We start from the raw sequence: 21,426 nt of genomic DNA on the forward strand, positions 1-21,426 counted from the left end.
TTTTCTTTCTGCCTCCCACCTGGGTATTCTGTTTGTTTTGCTGTGTTTTTCTTTTGTTTCGCCGGGTCATGTGCCTTCTTGGTTAAGTTCTTGTGCTGTGCATGCTTCGTTTTCTACTCCATTCTACTTGTTCTTTTCCTAGCACCACAGACTATGCTTCTCTCCAGTGCACCTGCGTAGGGGGAGGGATGAACAAGGTTAGGAAGTACCCTGCCAGGCATTTCCTTTTCACACCTGGCCTTGTTTCTTACCTCTTCTACCTACTTCAGGTCTTTGCATTGATTTTCTCAATGATATGTCAAAATGCATGTTTTATTTAAGTTGCGATTGTGGGGAACCACATTGTCTCACAATTCTGTCAATCATAACAGGATTATTTTTATTGTTGTCTAAATGTTTATCAGTAAAACTTTTAAATTGAACACCATTACCAGAAGTACCTAAGAACTCAGGGCCAGAACTAGGGTAAAGTAGACAAGGTGTACAACTTAACCTTTTGCACTTGGATGTCGAGTGTGACTCGACAAGGTTAGCATTAGAATAAAGGAATCGAGAAAAAAGCAAGCGAGTGCAAAGGGTTAAGGAGGCCCTTTCTCTCAGCTTCCTGCAAAGAGCTGAGCCAGCCACTCTGTGTGAGTTCCTCCTTAAATTTTATACCATAGGGCCCTGAAAGTTAGACAATCTGGGTATTTTTTCTTAGAATCACAGTTTCCTTAAGTAATTCCTGGATTGAGAAGGACACTTTGTTATTTTAGCTTTTTCATAATAATGGGTTTAACTTACAGCCCTCTTGGAATTTGCCATGGCATGATAGCAAGTTTAAAACCAGACAATGTTCTAAAGGCCAGGTGTTCAAAGTATAATAAACAGCTCCCTAAAGATGAAAAAATGAATATTTAACTAGATGACTACATTTGATTTCCTTCATTTTTTATTATTTCAGTGAAAATCTTCTGGATGGAAATCACAGTGACAGGGTTTTAATATCTACTGGTAAATGAAGCCTGTCATTCTAGCGGGGTTAGTGTTTCTTACAGTACCATTTGGTCAATTCCCGTGGCTGGTATGGTAATTTTCTCCATAGTTAAGATTTAGGGGATTCTGGGCAGATTGTATATCAAGAGTACAAAATTTGTCCTGAGTTTGATAATTATAATGAAAGTAGTTATATTAATTAGGTTGTGTTTACAAGGAGCCTGATGATTTAAAAACAATAAAGAAAAAAAAAAGTCCCTCCTCCATGGAAGCGTTAAGTGCTTAATTATGTTATATTAGTGGCCCAGTGCATGGATTCATGCACATTGAAAGGAAATTAATTAGAAGAAATATTTTAATATCACTATTCACCTTTTCTCTATAATAGAAGTGTCAACCAAAGTCACGATTGACAATAACAGATCAAAACATACATGTGCGATAGGCGCCAGCAAGAGCTTTATATGTATTGCGCATGCGCAAGTCAACGTAGCCTTTTATAGATATAGATAAACTTTCTTAATTAAACCTACTTTCTGATGTAGCTAAACTTTTTCCAGCCCAGTGAAGAACCCCAGCTTCTCTTTCAGGTAATTGTCAGCAACACAGCAGTAAATATCAACAAGAATCAGATTATTATTGTAGATCACACAGGGAGAACAAAGGGTAAAATATTTAACTACAGCAGTGTTTGACTATATTCTGTGCAGTGAGAAAACCTGAAGTCATTTTCAAGGTCCACCATTTCTTCTTTTCAGTCGGCAAGTTTCTAAACTTTCTAAAGCTTCGTTTTCTGGCTAATGAAAAGAAAATAGGATTCTACTGTGTCTCCTAACTACCTAGTCCAGGACTTCTGTGAGGATCAAATGAAATGAGGCATGGGAAAATGCTTTACAGACATTTGATTAAAGTGTAAAATGTTTGCAGATTGGCTATAAAGTAAGTTGTGTTCCTGGGCTGAAGAAACTGCAAGGAGGCTAGTCACTAGGGAGAGGAAGCCAGGTGTTGCTACGTGACATCATTAACGGGTGCCCACAGCAACCTTTCTGGGCTGGGCTGGGCTGTAGGCCGCATTTTGTGCCATGGCAGTGTTTGCTGCAATTTGGTGGGCTATCGCTCCAGGGTGGTAGTGGGGCCTGTGTCCCACTTGGGTAAGGTGACCAGACGTCCCGCTTTTGGCGGGACAGTCCCGATTTTTAACAATTTGTCCCGCGTCCCATGGCGTTTTAAAAAAGTCCCGATTTTTGGAAAGAATGCACGACAAGCTAGGGAACGGCGGGAGAACTGGAAGGGAATATATGGTTTTTGGCGGCCATGTGGATAGTTAGCCAGGATATGAGTTTTATATTATTTTTGTTAATTTTATAATGTTAAACTTTAATAATAACAAATAATTGTTGAGAACTGATTATCGAGACCTGCTTATCAAAGCTTGCATTGTTGATCAGTTGTTAGAATTCGACCACCATTGTTTGGACTTAATGAACAATGGCATTTTTGGGGATTGGCAACGACAAAAACATTTTGTAACTGTCTCTCAGACGATACACATCATACTACGTGCTAGTAAGCTAGTTAAACAAGTGTAAGGTGACCAGACGTCCCGCTTTTGGCGGGACAGTCCCGATTTTTAACAATTTGTCCCGCGTCCCGCGGCGTTTTAAAAGACCCCCCCACACACACACCCCCTGTCAATGGTGTCCCGCTTTACCAATGTTAAAATCCGGTCACCTTCAACTTGGGGGAAGCTGAGTGTTGCTTTGTTGGCGCCAGGTCCGTGCTGTCGTTTATCTGTAAGTGGACAGTGCGTGTCACAGCAGCTCCTACTTTGAGCGTCTGTCCCCTGGTGGTCAGTGCACATCATAGCGACTGGTCGGACAAGCGAAGGGACACTTAGCATATTAGGTTTTATATATATAGATTTTTTTCAGAGCAAAGAGAACAATCACGTCCATCAATACAGAGTTCAGTGCAGAGGGTTTCGGGTTCCTTCTGAAAACAAGAGGCCTAAGAAGTAAAGCGCTCTAGAGCTGACATTCATTAAACATTGGCAGTGAGTCTAGTTACCTTGGACCAAAACATCTGCATTTACATTTCTGCTATTTATCTTAGGATAGTGGTTTCAGAAATTCTAAGGCAGTGAGAAACGTTTTAAGGCTCCAATATTAGATTTCCCTAAGTATTTTCCAGTTACTCCAGTTGACAGTTTTTATCTGATTGCCTATCAGAACTCAGAAAAGCTGGAAAGCAATGCAAAACCCTGATAAAGTTATCAGGTTTCCCTACACTTGTACATATTCCTAAATGTCGCCCAGCCACCTTCCTTCCTTCTGACAGTTATGCTTGGAGAGGATCCAAACGTAACTTTGCTGTTGTTTTTAACTTTTGCAACCAATATTAAGGGAGATTCACAAGTGTGTTGTTGTAGTATGTAAATTGTCTAAGATTCTCAAGGAAGATTGAACCCAATGTAAAGTCATGCTCATGGTATATTGATACAATATATGGGGTTTTGTGTTGCACCTTTCATAATGCTTGTCCATGGCATCCCTTTGCACTGAACTGAATTAAGTCCAAATCTAAGACAAATAATGACTTTCTGATTATCTCTGTATAAATGATGAAATGAAATGTGTATGGTCACCCAACACAGAGACAAACAAATAGCTTGTGAGACTTTTGGTAGGAAAACAAAATCATTAAAAGTTAAAGGTGGCAATTTGTTCTTTTAAAATATTGTGTCTTTACTTTTCATATCATGTTTGTTACTGGTTATAAGAACAGTCATTACGTTTTAGAATCTCAAATACTCATGAGAAGAGCAGCTAAGAATGAAACAAAACTGGCTCTCTCAGGTTAAAGTAGCATTTCCATACTGGGTTTAGATAAAAAAAGAAACCCAAGATTTCCTGGTGAATGGGGAATCTTGGTTTTATTCACATAAAGCTTTTTCATCACCCACTCCAGCATGGTGCTTCTGAAATGCAGACACCTGTCACCTCTGGGATAAACCCACTAATCCACTTCTCTCCTTGGCATTCTCTGTGTTCCGTGGGCAGATCTTTTTGGTGTGAATATTTCCTATCACTTATTCTCAGTGCTACCTTTGTGTCATAAGTTGATAGCTTTTACCAATGCTTTTCTTGTCTTCCAGATTCACCAAAGACATCCCGACAGCTCTGTGTGGCATTTTGAGAGCAGCATCTGTTGAAGCTCCTCTAAAGGTAATCCCCTGGAATGACACCACGTGTGTCATAAACCAAATGAGCTGCCACTGTGCTCACCCAATCAAAGTGTCTGCGAACTGGGTTCCTAAGTGGATATGCAAATCTATGGTCACCTCATTTGGTATTTTTCTTATTCTTAGGATTCTAACCTTTCTTGCTGCTTGCATATGTGAAAAAAAAAATGTGCGTGTTTATAAAATAAAAAATAACAAACAGCTGCCGTTCCCTCCTCTCAGGCTGCGTTATCGGGGGCCTTTGTCACACTCTCAATTTTCCACTTATCACAATTCTCCTACTCATTGATTTCATCTCTAGACCAGGAGCTACTTCCTGATAAAGACAGTGTTTTAATCATTTTTTTAACCCCCAGTGCGTGACATGTAAGTGCTTAAAGAACATGTAAGTGGTTTCAATGAACTAAATGAACAGAGCCCTTTTAAAAAATTTATTGATATCCATATATAGACCTAGATATGGAATCTACCACCTATGGCTCCATCAAGTTTAAATTTTATGTGTTCACAATTTTTACTAGTGTGATCTAATTTTTTCAATCTCAGCAACCATTCTGTCTTTGCTGTTTTGTTAAATGAGCCCATGACCATGCATCCTTTTCCTTTGTGGTATGTATCACACACACCTTTGCCCTGGAGAAAGAATGTCCATATTGGAGGGATACCTGATGTGTCCTAATAAGGCTGACTCTCTCAGAATGGATGATTCCTGCCCTGAGAGTTCATGTCACCCAGTGTATTTCAGCCTAAGGGTTAGCCAGTTGGTGAATAAGATTTTGGAAGAGTTCCAAGCGATAGTTAATTATGTGCTTTTTGGAAACTCAAGTTCTTTGCTGTCTTCATTGATGCCTTTCCTCTATTTAGTAAATGCTTTATTTTGCTTATTTGCATATCTAACCTTATTTACAGTTTTCTTCCATAAAATAGAAACACGACATAGTACCGAGGCAAATTGCACATTCCATTAGATTTGTTTAAAGGTTTTAAAAATGCGGTGTGATAGCATATGTAATAAACAGCACAAGGACAACTATAAAGAATCCTACAACTAAAATGAGTTTATCATTTTCTATTGTTATTTAGTTTGCTTTTTAATAAACACTTGGGAATGTCTGACTTTTGAACCTGTCACATGAGACATTTTTTGTATTTCTTCGTGGGGTTTTGATAAGCTTTTTGGTCCTTTGTCTTTAATGCAGGATGGGTTGTTTGTGTATATGTCTGTATGTATGCTTTCTACAGATACCCAAGGTTACAGTTTGTTTTGTTTTTCAGCTCATTGTTTGCATTTTGGTTTTGTTTGTTCATACCTATCATCATAAACTTTATGATAAAGTTGGTACTTCAACTCGAACTATGACAAGTCTGTGGGATTGGTGTGAGGAGTGGGGGGTTGCTAGGAAAAAGAACAAGCTGAGGAAAAATTAAATAGTTCACAAAGAGCATTATACTTACTGAAATAAAATCCTAAAGGAAGCTGCTCTAATGTAAAAGACTTGGTGTCAGGACTCTTGATATTAGATACATGTAAACTATGGTCAGAAGAGCTAAGAAATCGATGAGTTGCAGATAGTATTGGCTGCTGTGTATGAGGACATCTCATGGGTGAATTGGAATGGAGGCCTCTGTTGGATAGACACTTTGGCAGCCTTATTATTGATCTATTGAAGACAAAGAAGAAAACGTTCTGATTGGTATGCTAAGAAGAGTCTGCTTCCTGGGGAAGCCAGGCCGTTTCATGCTTCCTAACTTTCCGTTGCAATTGCGAATCCCACCTAGGAAGACAGAGGTTTGAATTATTAAAGAATCTGGAGTGTTCCAGCCTTGCTTGAAGCAGAATTTTTAATATACTGAAAATTTTACAACATCTTGTTTGGAAATACACATGTCCCCCTCATGTTTAGAGACAGAAAGAAAGGTAATACACTCAGGAATGAGAGATGTTAGCTCTGACACCAAAATTCAATTGAATATATTAAGGAGCAACTTGGGTTTTAGACACTTGTCTTAAGAATTGATGCTGTAGAGTTCGAACAGCTGGACTGCTGTTTGATATTAATTCCAAAATAACTTGTAAGGAAAATTAATGTTGCTATTAATATTTTAAATAGGTATTATACTAATGATTAAACTTTCAACTCATACATGAAACTTTCTTAAGAATCATTTTTAAAGTTATGACATGGAATTATATCTTTTTTAAACATAAGAAGAAAGCATGGTGGATAGCATAGAGAAATAAGTGTTTCCATTTCTTCTTTCCTGAGTGACACCCAGCTAGTAGCTAAGGGTGCAGGATCTAGAACAATGGCAGCTTCAGTTGAATTGTCTCTACCATTGTTCTAACTTGAGAAAAATTCCAGTTACCATTTTTCTAACTGTACATTTTTGGCAACTTATTTAACACCTTCAAGGTACAGTTTCCCAATCTATACAATGGGAATTATAATGGAAGCCATCTTACGAGCTTGTTATCAAGGTTAAATCAGAAACACATGGAAAACATATAGGAGTGAAACACAATAAATGCTTTAAATATATGGGTACTCACAGTAGTCCAGTTACCCTATGGAGGATAAAGTGAAAAAAGGGTGGACAGCCATGGCTGGTGTTGCTAAGTGATTAGAACATCGGCCCATGAACCGAAGGGTCACTGGTTCAATCCCTGGTCAAGGGGATGTACCTGGGTTGCGGGTTCACTCCCAGCACCTGGTATGGCATGTGCGGGAGGCAACCAGTCAATGTCTCTCACATTGATATCTCTTTCTCTCTTCCTCTCTCCCTCTCTCCCTGTTTCCCCCTCCCTTCCCCCCCACCTCTCCACCCTCTCTCTCTCTCCCTCTCCTTCTCCCTTCTACTCCCCTCCCTTCCCTTCCTTTTTCTGTCTCTTAAAAGTGATGGAAATATCCTCAAATGAGGAGTAACAAAAAAAAAAAAAAAAAGGTAGCCATTCAACTCAAATGGTATGGGCACTTCTCAGTTAGTAAGGTATATCCTGAGTAGAACCTTTATGTGTGTGTGTGTGTGTGTGTGTGTGTGTGTGTGTGTGTGATGACAAGTCTCTAAATATATTTTGATTCCTGTTATTCTTTGGGTTGGATGCTGGGCCTGGTAGTACATAAGTTCTAAGAGAGGTAGGAGTCTGACAAGGTCTTTTTTCTGCTTTAAGTACTTATTAGTGCCTGCTAATGAGGAAAGCTTAGGTCAGAAACCAAAGAGAGTACACTCTCACACTCTCAAGGTAAGAAATGGGGGAGGTAGAAAGGCAAAGGTAAAAAATAATCAGGGATCCAGGTCAAATCATGGCAGTGGATAAGTCAACTTTGAGAATCAAGGTGGCCCCAGCATTCATGGAGGAGAGGAATGAGTACAAATTGCCACAGCTGGGATGAATTAAATAGTGCATTCTTTAACATTGATCAGAGAGCATCATTATAAGAGTTTCCTTTGGAGTTCAGGCAAAATCTGAAGCATGTAATGATTTAGATGCCAGATAATAGAAAAATATTGCTTTCAAAGTAATATGCCCATATAATATAAAAATATTCATCTCATGGAATGGGAATTAAGGATAGGATTCTGTTATAAGTAATAGTTCAAATTGAAGGATCTTATTTAGGGATAGGTATTTCATGGTCTACCCATGATGCTTGTAGGCCTTGTACAAATAAATGTCTCAGTTCATGTCTGGGTGTGATTTAATCATTTACTCGTTTGTTCATTCACTTTTTAATTTATTTTGCTTCTGTTAAATAACAGAATCATGGCATAATTGTTTTCTGTCAGATGTTCCATTTTCACCTCAGTGAGTTGACATGTTAGTTCTACTTTATTTCCTTTTTCTCCCGCAGCCAGGACAGAGAGAGTATCTTTATTTACAGAGCCAGATGAGCATTGGTGCTGGGGGTATTTTCCTGCTATCAGGCCCCTCTGCAATGTCGTTCTCCACCAAACTTTCAGAAGGATCTCTGTAAATTATGCATCCCATGGTGGTATTCCCTGCCAAAACCATTCGTACATTTCCCCTTGGTGTCAGAAGACAGCTGAAACTCTTCACCTGGATCTCAAAGGTCTTGCTTGAGTTTACTCTTGCTTGAACTCTCCAGCCCCATGACACCTGCTGCTTGCTCACCACTGTCCAGTCAGCACGAGCATCCTTCTCAACTGAGATTTCTGTCTGGCTGCTCTTTATCTCTGCTCCCCAAAGTGGACTTGCTCTTATCCTTCATTCACATCTCAGCTCAGATATTATTTAATGAGAAATAACTTTTTTGACATTCATACGTTATACTGTCATCACTCCATTTTTGTTTTATGCAGTTATCACATCTACTATGTTTGTTTACTGATTTAATAACTGTATTATGGTCTCTTTCAACCTCATTAGCATGTATACGCCTTTAGATTAAAGGCTTTTTCTATCTGGATGTGACTCTATCTTCCAGAACCTGAAAAAAAAAATGCTTAGCAGTTTTTAGGTGGTTAATAACAGTTTTAACAAATGAATAAAGCACAGCCTTATTATCTTTTCAATGTCCAAGTTCACAATCTTCCTTCATGGTTTGAGTGATTCATTGTTTATTGAGGACTTACCTTGAGAAAAGAACTTGGACGTAGGGGCCATGCAAATTAATAAGGACTTGTTTCTTTCCTCTATGATAGGGCTACCAACTATGCTGCTACTTGCACTGTGAATTCCTGGAGTGCGAGGTATAGAATTCTGGGGCCTTGTCTCAACTCATAAAAGGATGCTGGCAGCACACAGGAAGGAGGAGAAAACACTCATGTCAGAGATTTGCCTTTTCTGCTTAAATATCTAAGACAGTGGTCGGCTAACTCATTAGTCAACAGAGCCAAACATCAACAGTACAACGATTGAAATTTCTTTGGAGAGCCAAATTTTTTAAACTTCTTCTAACGCCACTTCTTCAAAATAGACTCGCCCAGGCCGTGGTATTTTGTGGAAGAGCCACACTCAAGGGGCCAAAGAGCCGCATGTGGCTCGCGAGCTGCAGTTGGCCGACCACGGACCTAAGAGAACAGACACATTTTCAAAATACCTTCCTTGTAGGAAAAAAAAGGTTTCTTGTAAGTCCCTTGTATATGCCATGCCACCTGTAGCCATGGAACTCTTTTGTGCAGGCAGATATCACTCCCCATCTCCATCCTCACGGCCCCTTCCCCTGGTGTTTTCAGGGGTTTGCTCTCGGTCTGCCTCAGCACCTTCCCCAGACTAGACTAGTCCGTGCCTCCTCGACTTCCTTGTAGAGCATTGTTGTCACTATACGTGGGATGTTTGTCATTAGGAGATTCATGTCTGGCTATCCAACTGGACTTTGAACTCTGTGAGGACAAATCTGTCTGTGTTTTGGTCCCTGTTTCCAATACACAACTACATGGGGTTACATACATGCTTTCCTTGGGAACTCCCTGTTAATTTAATAGTATGCTAATTCCAAAGCACTGAATTAATACAACATTTTTTGACATTGCTCTTCATGATGTTGATACATTCTCACCCCTATGGTTTTGTGTTTGTATCTAGACATGATGATTTCTTCAAGTAAACAATTTTTAAATCTGGGAAAGGAAATGATTATGAAACAAAGAGAAAACTGCAAAAATAGGTATTTATACCACACAGCAAGAGGTAGAGACTTTCTGGGTTTAACCAAATGCCGTCTCTTCCATTTAGCATTATCCAACTACTTTTGCCTACATTATTCACCATCATTTCCCAATATCTATCATGGTGATTAGCAATGAAAATGTTCCCTCTTCATAATGTTACCCTGTGTCCTTTCTCCCCCAAATGTTTTATTTTTTAAAAATATGTTTTTATTGATTACAGAAAGGAAAGGAGAGGGAGAGAGAGAGAGAAACATCAATGATGAGAATCATCATTCGGCTGCCTCCTGCATGCCCCCTACTGGGGATCAATCCCGCAACCTGGGCATGTGCTCAGACAGGGAATTGAACAAGCAACCTCTCATGCATGGGATGATACTCAGTTAACTGAGCCACCTTAGACAGGGCTCTCCCCCACGTGTTTTAGAAATGAAAAATACTTTGTATTGAATGAGTGATTTACTTCACTTGTCAGCTGACTTTGCTCATTTATTGAAGCTTTCATCCCGCTTCTTTTTTTTTTTTAAGATGAAGAGATGCCATGAGCAAGATACCTAAACTTTCAGAGCCAGCTACTTACATTTATAACCTTGAGATTGCCTTTGATCCTAAATCAGCTTTTAATTACCATTGTAGTTACATTGGTGAAAAAACGATTCTATTATTTTCAGAACACAGCAAGGATATGACCAGTACTATCTCATGAGTACAGTTATTTTAAGGCTTTTATTACTAATTGTAGTTGGTTTATTATCACTCATTGTTCACTGGTCTTCTAGGCTACTTACTTAAGGTTCTATTCAGCATCACAGCTGCTGCTGCAGCTGCTATTCCTCACGAGGCTGTGACTTTGTGAGAATCGCAGGGCTCCTATTTGAAAGAGGGTGTAATTGGGCTCAAGGGAGATACTTAACTTGGTGTCCCCTGGAATGTGCCACCAGAGAGTGCATTATGCCCAATTCCAAGAAGAGGTTAGGAATGGAAGGAGGAGGTATATGAGCCCTTTCACTATTAAAAACGGACATAAGCAACAGTGAGCGTGTTTATTTATTTCTCTACCGATCGAGCTGGCTCTATCCATGCTGGGTTTCCCATTGTGTTAGAAGCCCACTTTGTAAATAAATTTTACTGGGTGTTCAATTTCCAGTCCAGCTACATTTCCTCTTTTGCAAATGAAAAAATAGTAGTGTGTTTTTTTTTTTTTTCCATTTCCTATGGCAATTTACTTACTCCACTAATATTATTGGACACCCATTACGTGCCTGGAACAAATTTTGCAACTCATGCAAACATTTATTAGCAAACAGTCACAAAGGTAGTCTGGCTTCTCTCTGTGAGCTTGAGCACCTCCGACTCTGGCCACTAGGTACTTGCAGTCTTTGCCTGAAAGTTTTCAGCACCATTCTGATGGCATAGTCCCCTCATTTTCTAATCCACTCAAGGAATAGAATCCTTCCAAAAGTTTACAATGGAGGCAAGGGCAGGAGAGAACGATGGTCGTCATAGACTAAAAGCATTTTTCTAATTGTGTTACACCTCAACGGGTGTCCAGATTCATTCTGTTTATGCAAGGGCAGACATTTTGGCCACCCCATATTTTAAATGTTACTTTTTTAATAAACGAAAAATATATTTTGAAAACACTTTATCCTCATTAACAAACCTGGTAAAGATGTAGACAGGGAAAATTAAAAATACCTGTCTCAGCCATCTATAGATCCCTGATTGAAATCATCTATACTAGCTAGACTTCAATGGGCTATTCATTTCTGATTAGAATAGATCAAATGTAAACAAGTATTTCCAAGAGCGTGAATTCAGTGCACAAACCATTATATCCCCCACCCCTGTCTAAATGGAAGTATTTTAAAGTAAATCACAGGCACATTAAAGGAGAGGTTGGTATCTCACTCCCCGCCTGGATACTTGCTGAGTTACAGACTCAGCAGGTTTGCCACCAGGCTGCAAAGTGAGCAGAGCCGAGCAGAGTGAGAGGCTGATTCTAGAAGAACGCAACAGACCTGCAGAGGCCATCACCAGCAGTCAGACTAGAGCAAGCCAGAACCATAGGTGAAGCACATCCCTACCAGAATCAGCAGGTTTGTTCCATTGAAATCAAACCTTATCCCTAGCCCGTTTGGCTCAGTGGATAGAGCATCAGCCTGCAGACTGAAGGGTCCTGGGTTCAATTCCAGTCAAGGGTACATGCCAGGGTGGCAGGCTCGATCCCCAGTAGGGGGCATGCAGGAGGCATCCAATCAATGATTCTCTTCCATCAATGACGTTTCTATCTCTCCTTCTCCCTCCCTCTCTGAAGTGTGTGTGTGTGTGTGTGTGTGTGTGTGTGTGTGTGTGTGTGTGTGTGTGTATAGTCAACCCTGATGTCTCTCTCTTCTCTTCTTCTGGACTTCACCCCAGAACAGCTAGAACTAGAGACTAAGAAGAGCCAAAAGCAAAAACAACCAACATCAAACACAGCTTTCCTTCTTCACCAGACCTGCCACCGCTTTAGGACCCTGAGTTTGAGGTTCACTTAGTGACAGAAACATCAGTGTGGGGTGATTCTAAAGATTTAAACTGGTCTGAAATGAGTTTAATTGCTTATAAGGTGTTTATTTGCTTGATCATTGTATTGTGATAAAAGATACATAACAAGAAATTTACCATTTTAACTACATTGAAGTATAGAGTTCAATGACAGTGAGTATACGTGTGTGTGTGTACCACATTTTGTTTATCCACTCATAGATACTTGAATTGTTTCCACATTTTGGCTATTGTGAATAATGTTGCTTTAAACATGATGTACATATATCTGATAGAGTCCCTGATTTCAGTTATTTAGGGTATAAAACCCAAAGTGAAATTTCTGGTTTATAAACTAATTCTATGTTTAATTTATAAAGAATTTCTTTGAAGAATATACCATTACCCATAGAAACTGCACCAGTTGGCATTTCCAACAGCAATGCACGAGGATTACACTTTCTCTCCACTCTCACCAACACTTGTTATTTTGCTGTTGTTATTGTTTTTATAGTGGACATGCAGTGGGTTGAAGTGGTATTTCATTGTGGTTTTGATTTGTATTAAGCTAATGATGTCATGTTGAGCATCTTTACATGTGCTTAGCCATCTGTGTATCTTCTTTGGAAAATGTCTATTCACATCCCTTTGCCCATTTAAAAATGTGATTTTAAAAATATTCTAGATATTAATCCCTTATCAGACATATCATTTGCAATTTTTTTTTCATTCTACATGTTGCCTTTTCACTTTGTTGATAGTGTCCTTTTATACATCTTTACAAATAAGTGTTTTCAAATTTTTTGGATAGAACCCAGAAGAGGGATTGTTAGGTCATATGATAGCTCAATTCTTTATTTTTTGAGGAAACTCCATACTATTTTCTATAATGTCTGTACCAATTAAGATCTAAAGTCTATTGTAAAAGAGGAAGGGGAAGAGGTGGAGTTAAAAAAATCTCTGTCTTTTGATATATGTTTGGATGCATTTTGATTAAATGCACAAGTGTTGCTACTCACTGTACACTGCAGTGCCTGGTTCCCTTACAAATTGTAGAGTACTTGAGGTCAGATGCCTTATTATCATAAAAACTACCACTAAAAATAAACAGTATTTATAAAGCAGTTACATGTGCCATGCTCTATGCTAAATGCAGTACAAATAGTATTCTATTTAATCCTCGAAACAACAATCTCAAGCAAGTAATATAATCTCTTTTCACGGGACAAAAATTAAAGCACAAAGAAATTCAAGTACTGGACAACCTCCTACAACTTCTTTAGCTGGTAGTAGTAGATCTATATATTCAATGAGGGCAGGACGACCATGATGCATGGGCCTGGGGCACTGTTTCTGCCAACTCTCCCAAAGTAAATTTTCAAATGAGAAAAAAATTTATTTCTCAGAAAATATAGCAAAAAATGTATCAAAACATCATAAACAAACTACTAATTTTACTTGATCCTCATCATGAAAAAAATCACAAATTACTCATCTTTATAAAAGTAATCTATTGTAGCCCTGGCCGGATGACTCAGTTGGTTGGAGCATTGTTCCATGCGCCAAAAGAAGGTTGCCACTTCCAGTCAGGACACATACCCAGGTTGCAGTTCCCTCCCCAGCTGCGGTGTGTACAGGAGACAACCAATCAATGTTTCTCTTTCACATTGATGTTTCTCTTCCTCTCTCTCTCTCCCTCTCTCCCTCTCTCTCCCTTTCTCTCTCCCTCTCTTTCCCTCTCTTTCCCTCTTTCTCCCTCTTTCTCTTTCTCTCTCCCTCTCTTTCCCTCTCTCCCCCCTCTCCCTCTTTCCCTCTCTCCCTCTCTTTCTTTCTCTCTCCCTCTCTCTTCCTCTCTCTCTCCCTCTCTTTCCTTCTCTCTCCCTCTCCTTCCCTCTCTCTCTTTCTCTCTCCCTCTCTTTCCTTCTCTCTCCCTCCCTCCCTCTCTCTCTCCCTCTTTCCCTCTCTCCCTCTCTTTCCTTCTCTCTCCCTCTCTTTTCCTCTCTCCTGCTCTTTCCCTCTCTCTCCCTCTCTTTCCCTCTCTCTCCCTCTCTTTCCCTCTCTCTCTTTCTCTCTCCCTCTCTTTCCTTCTCTCTCTCCCTCTCTTTCCCTCTCTCTCCCTCTCTTTCCCTCTCTCTCCCTCTCTTTCCCTCTCTCTCCCTCTCTTTCCTACTCTCTCCCTTTCTTTCCCTCTCTCTCTTTCTCTATCCCTCTCTTTCCTTCTCTCTCTCCCCCTCTCTTTCCTTCTCTCTTCCTCTCTCTCTCTCTCTCTCCCTCCCTCTCTCTCCCTCTCTCCCTCTCTCTCTACCCCTTTCTTTCTCCCTCCTCCTCCCTTTGTCCTTCCCCTCCATTCCTCCCTCTAAAACACATCTTCAGATGAAGATTTAAAAAAATCTACTCTAAAGGCAGACTATAGACTCTTTCTTGGAGAGAGACCCACCACTACTATGTGTATATAATACCCACCTTTCAGGTTTTTATTTATTTGTTTTTTCACCTAAACTTTGGATGCTTAGTAAATTTTGATTGAATGAACAAATCTAATATATAATTTAAATGAAAAAGACAAACTCACTTTAAGGTATACAAAACATCTCTTTTGCTTTCAAGTCCTTACACCTCCTTTCACTAAAACAAAGTTACACTAGTTTCACATTGAGTTACAATAAAATCTTTGGCTCTAGATGTACCCTGTTTTGCCTTGGTCCATGAACTTAGCTTAAAGACTTAAGGGGGAAAATGTTCCTATAAGCATTTTTACACAGCCTACATTTATTTGAATTCAGAATAAGATATACAAATTTTATGTTTATTATGAAAATAATACAGTGAAATGGATTAAAATGGTCTGCATGATTAATTTCATATGGCCAGGACACTGTAAACTGAAATATCAGTGCTTTCATTTTTTTTGTAATCTATATTTACAATTCTTAATAGTTAAAATCTGCTAAAAAAAAATCAAATGAAGCATGATCCTGAGACCATCAGCAAGTGGGGATTATTGTAAAAAAAGAATTTCAGGTTTAGCTACATATCTTTGATCAAGGTCAAAATTCTGGACATTGGCATGTTAGAGGTCTAAAATAGCTGCCCATGCTTTCTAACTTATTCGAATGATAGCAGTCATTATACTTGAAGCCTATAGCATCCAGCTGTTCTTAGAGTTACCTTTAGTCTACAGGAGAAACTAGAACCCCAGTTAAGCTTTAAACAGGGCTATTTTTATGATGCTAATGATTTACACTGTGATTCCTTTGAACTGGTATTCTACCTTTTCTAAAAATATAGTCCTTTTTTTAAAAAAATCAATAAGATAGTCATAAAATCCCCTCTAAATATTAAAACTTGACCAAAACATTGATAACATAAAAAATTATCATTTCTGGAGGTGAGCATGATTATAACATTCTTCATGAGACCCCATTTTCTGTTGCAGAGGAGCAGAGTACAACCAGGAAAACAGTTCCCTAACCAAATGCAAAACAACTAGTTAATATTTTTCTGTGTATTGGAAATAAATCACTAAATGCATTCGCAAGAGACACTGACTTTTTTTTTTTTTAGAATTTTTCTCTGAAGCACAGATAAAGCTAATTTCTCCCCACATCAAAGATTCTTTCTTCTTTTTTATAGAATAAAATGCAAAGCCTTTGAAAGCTGACAGTAACATTGTTTGAAAGGCACAATGAAGTGCTTCTAACTTTTCCTAGGTTAGGAAAGCAAATGAGATAGCTTATTAGAATTGTGTTTAGGACAAGGATAAATGGTCTCTAAAAGGGACCTAAGAATCAGATCCCTATGAGTAAATTGTTTAAGTTGCCTGATGTTCATTTGGCCTTATTTCTGTGGTTATTCATTTTCCAGCATTTGCTGTGTTAAAAATAGTAGAGCATAAGAGAAGGGTGTTCCTCTTTTATCAGTAAACTAGAGGTCTGATGCATGAAATTCGTGTAAGAGTAGGCCTTCTTTTCCCCAACTGCTGGCCCCGGCTTCCCTCTGGTACCCGGGACCCGGGCTTTCCTCCAGCTGCTGGCAGAAACCCGGGATCCTGGATTCCCTCGCAGCCCTGGCTTCATCAGGAAGGATGTCCAGAAGGACGACCAGTCTAATTAGCATATTATGCTTATATTATTATAGATGGACCCATCCAGACTGGGCTGTAGAGAAGCATCCTATATAATAAAAGCCTAATATTTAGTATAACCGTCATCCAGTCGGCCGTTCAATCAAAGTGTAATATGCTAATGATATCCTAAGGCCGTTCAACTGCTCACTATGATGTGCACTGACTACCAGGGGGCAGACAGTCGACTGGATGGCCAGTTGCTATGATGTGCACTGACCACCAGGAGGCAGACGCTCTGACCGGTAGGTTAGCTTGCTGCTGGGGTCCGGTCGTGGAGCCCTCCTGCAGTCCCTTCCCGGCTGGCCAACCTCCCACATCCCTTCCTGGCCCTGATCATGCACCAGTTAGGTCCTTCAGCCTTGCCTATGCCCTCTCGCAATCTGGGACCCCTTGGGGGATGTCGGAGAGCTGGTTTCAGCCTGATCCCGCAGACCAGGCCAAGGGATCCCACTGGTGCATGAATTGGTGCACTGGGCCTCTAGTGTTACATAAAGTTGAGTGTGAATGCTAGATTTAGGACAGTCCTTTTATGTTTTACTAGAGGCCCAATGCACGAAATCGTGCAAGAGTAGGCCTTCTTTCCCCTGCTGCTGGCACCGGCTTCCCTCTGGCACCCAGGACTCAGGCTTCCCTCATAGCCCCGGCTTCGTCCACAAGGACGTCTGGAAGGACATCTGGTCTAATTAGCATAATATGCTTTTATTATTATAGATGTAGAGCCCAGCTTGGATTTATCCTACCCAGTTAATTATTATCATTTCATTTCATTTAGTTAAAGTTTTCTACTTCAGTCCTTCCTTAGAGAATGAACAAGCTGTTAGGACTAATCCTCTTTCTCTCCCTACATCTACCCCTGCAGAATTTAACTGACTTGTTACTGATCTATATTCTGTTGGTGCTGATAGTACGAAGTTTATGTCCAAGTTTATATAATTCAATTTGTGTTTCAAGGATATAGTTTTATATCAGTCACACTTCTGTTTTTATTTTTTTATTAAAAAATCTCAAATAATTTTAATTGCCCCCAAACCCCAATTCCTTAGCAAAATATTCTTTAAAGAAGTGTAACAAGGTTACATGGAAAGTTCTTCCACACATGGATGTACTTGTCAGACCTATCCACAGGTTCCATATAAAATGTCACCTCTGCTGTGAAGCCCTCCCTGAATTCCCTGGGTAGAGTTGGACACTGTGCTATATCTTTTGCTGTTTTAACACCAAGTGCATAATTATCATGGAATACTTACTTATTTACAAATTTTATATTTCCCACCAGATATTGTAGCCCTTCTAAATATGGACTATATAGTGTTCATCATTATTTCTCCCATGATTAGCCACCCAAATAAATACACATTCAGTAGTTGAAATAAGGCTTAATAAATATTTATTGAGTAATTGTAATTATATGCTTGGTTGTTTCTGTTTTTTGTTTTTTTTAACCTTTGTATTTATGTCTGTCTCCAACCCTCAGACTTTAAATTCTGGAGGGTGAGAATCATATATATTTTGTTCACCACTGTGAACCAATACCAAGTACATACCAGGTCTATAGTTGGCATGCATTAAATGTTTAGAAAGTGAGCAAATAAATTAATAACTAAGAATGTTAATTGTAGGTAGTGGCTTTTAATGTTTAGCAGAGTTTCTAAAACCACGATTCTTTAACTCAAAAGAATGTACCTCTATAGATAAATATATCCTGACATCATGGAAAAATAGCTTTAAGATATAACTGTGATTTTCAAAATGTGGTTTGTGACCCATGCTTATTTCACATGCTATCAATTTAGTTGACTAAGAAGAGCACTTTTTAAAAAAGAAAAATGAGGTTAAGATTTCATTAGTTTTCTACTGCTATGTATCAAATTATTGTGAGCTTAGAGGCTTAAAACAACATTAATTATCTCAGTTTCCATGGTTTGAGTGTTGGGACACAGATTAGCTGGATCCTCTCTTCAGGATCTTACCGGCTTCAGAAATGGTGTGGCAGGGGATGCTTGGTCTTATCATACATAGTCTTGGGATTCTTTTCTGTGGTACTGTGATTTACTCACAGCTCCTAAAACCTTTGGAATTTCCTAAATGATAAGAGTGACAAAGATGTATTTGTTATGTGAAGGAGGTGACTATTGGGCTGGGAACTGGTTGTCAGGAGAATCAAAACCTGTGATTTGAGGGTTGGAGCTTTGATTCCTGTTCCACAAACATCCTGTTTCTCTCCCAAAAACCTCTGACCTACAGAGACAGCAGGGCTGCTGGAGGTTGAATCAATTGCCAATGGTCGGTGATTTAATCAACCATGCCTAAGCAATGAAGCCCTCATGAAAACCCAAAATGCCTGCGTTCTAAGAGCCTCCAGGTTGGTGGACAGGTGGAGATTCCTGGAAAGTGGTGTACCTGTAGAGAGCACGAAAGTGCCTAGCCCTTTCCGCATACTTTGCCTATGGCATCTCTTCTCTCTGCCTATTCCTGAGTTATATGATTTTAAAATAACCAGCAGTGTAGTGAGTAAATGGATGGCTTGAGTCCTGTGCTGTAGGAAATTAAGCAAACCCAAGGAGGGTGTCATGGGACACTGTTTGCTTTATAGCCATTAGGTCAGAAGTTGAGATAATAACCTGGACTTTTGACTGGTATCTGAAGTCCAAACAAGGGGTCCTGGGAACCTCCAATTTGCAGCCAGTTGCTCTGAAGTCCAGATGACAACCTGAGCTTGTGACTGGCATCTGAGTGTCTGTGTCTGGCTGAACCCTTAACCTGTGGAATCAGAGGTTGTTTCCTGTAAATAGTGTCAGAATTGAGTTGAATTATAGGATACCCAGATGGTTGGTGGTGTGGGGAAATTCCCCCACATTGGAATTTATACCAGAACCCCTTTTTATTCCAAAGTCATGTTGTTGGTGGAAGAATTTATTTCCTTGATGTAGAACTAATGCTGGCTAGTTTCTATACGGCCAGTAGAAGTAGGTCTGCTACTTCTTGAAGTATCTGACCTCTAAACCCTCTTTCAAAGGAATCAGCTGATTAGTTAGGTCTAACCAGGACAATCTCACTTTTTATTAACTTGAATTCAACTGATTAGGAGTTAGAGACTCTAATTACAACTGGAAAAAAAATTAACCTCCCCATATACTGTAACGTAATCAATGTGTAGCATCATATCATATTCACATGAGTTGCCCCTACCAAGGGAAGGGAATTATACAAAGAGCATGACTCATTAGGAGTCATTTTACAGTTTTGCCAACCAACTATATTGCTTTAATATGTGTGCATGTACCTGTATATGTTCATGTGTTTAGGTATGTGTGTATGCATGTAATGGGTCATAATGCAAAATCTGTTTTGCACTGTGAATTACATTCAATAAAATTTGAAAATATCTGAGCTAAAGGATAAAATTATAATGCTTCTCATATCCCCAAAAGTTAGAAAATGCCTAATCCAATTATAGACAGTGCTAAGCAGCTTTAGAAGTTCGTGTTTTCTAGTATTCATTACTGACTGTAGCAATATTTGTGTCATTCATTCAATTAATTCAGTCAATCAGTGATTATTAAGCACCTACTATATGCAAAGCTTTGCACGAAGCAACAAAGACCATTAATTCCTAGAGGTCACCACTCATGATGGAAGACACTAAATAAACAATCGTTACAATACCAGGTAGGAAGTAGTGGGAAACTGTTAGAGAATTTTAGAAAGAAAAAAATGTAAAAATTCATATTTTGAAGCGGTTTTAGTATTATAATGTCTGCTAAAGAACCATGTTTCTTTCCCAGCTCCCTAAAACTCAACTTCATAGTTCAATAATAGGAGAAATAATTAAAAAGAGAATAAAGGAAAAGATAAAAGTAGAATTTATAAAGGAGCCACTGTCTAGAATATACTTCTCTCACCGTATAAAGAAATAATATCATTCTACTCAGCAATTAAAATAGAGAAATTAAAGTGCATTTCTAATATCCTATCTTTTATTTTTTATAGTTTCATTACTTGCCTAAAGTCACTTCAAGTCTGGGGATGGAGGCAAGCACCTACTCAAGTTACCATCGATAAGGCTTATGAGTGGTTGCATTTGCTAAGTTGGCAATAGGTTTGGCACATGCTGTGGAAAAAAAACAACAACAACAAACCACAACAACAACCAAAAACACACACAAATGAAACACAAATGCTGTTCTCATCTGTCTGTGCCACCAGGCGGGAGCCAGTGGCAAAGAGGAGATCATACACATTGTACTTTGATCGTTATGTAGACTTCACACATTGCTGATAAATGAGTGTCAGTTTTCCTAAACCAAAGCATCTTTTAATTAGCTCATTTGGCGTGACAGTATCCATCCTTAATGCACCTGAATACCATTGTACTTCACAGCTCAGGGCCAAATTGTAAAGCCTCTGTCTCCTGTTCTCCTACATCACCTATGGAAAAAGGGTGGTTTTGTCTTTAACACTGAAGTATGGTGCGCTGTGCGAAGAATTTTATTTTTTTCTTAGTGTCTTGAGACTTTGTTTCCAAATGAGCTCAGATTCAAGGTTAATGCACAACAATCATTTCCTGGGCAGTTAGATGAGGCTATGTTCAGGTTAATGATTGTGAACCAATTGTCAGAGGACTGGCAGTCTGCAATTGTCATAAAATGTTCTTTATTTCCTTATTGCCTTAAAATATTTTTCAGAGCCATTGTCTACCATGATCCCCTGATATTTCTCCCATGATATCGATAGCATTTTTCTTTTAAGGATCTCAAAGAATTTAATGAATATGTCTCAGTATTCTTCTATTACTGGTGTGGATTAGATTTATGGATTTCTAACTTGGGCTCTTGAAAACTTTTTTCCCATTGCCACACAAAACCGGAGAGATTAATTAAACCCCCATCCTCCTGCTTCCCTCATGTTCCACCTCTACTAGAAAAATAAG

This window comes from Cnephaeus nilssonii (assembly GCF_951640355.1).
Source record: "Cnephaeus nilssonii genome assembly, chromosome: 5".
Lineage (NCBI taxonomy): Eukaryota > Metazoa > Chordata > Mammalia > Chiroptera > Vespertilionidae > Cnephaeus > Cnephaeus nilssonii.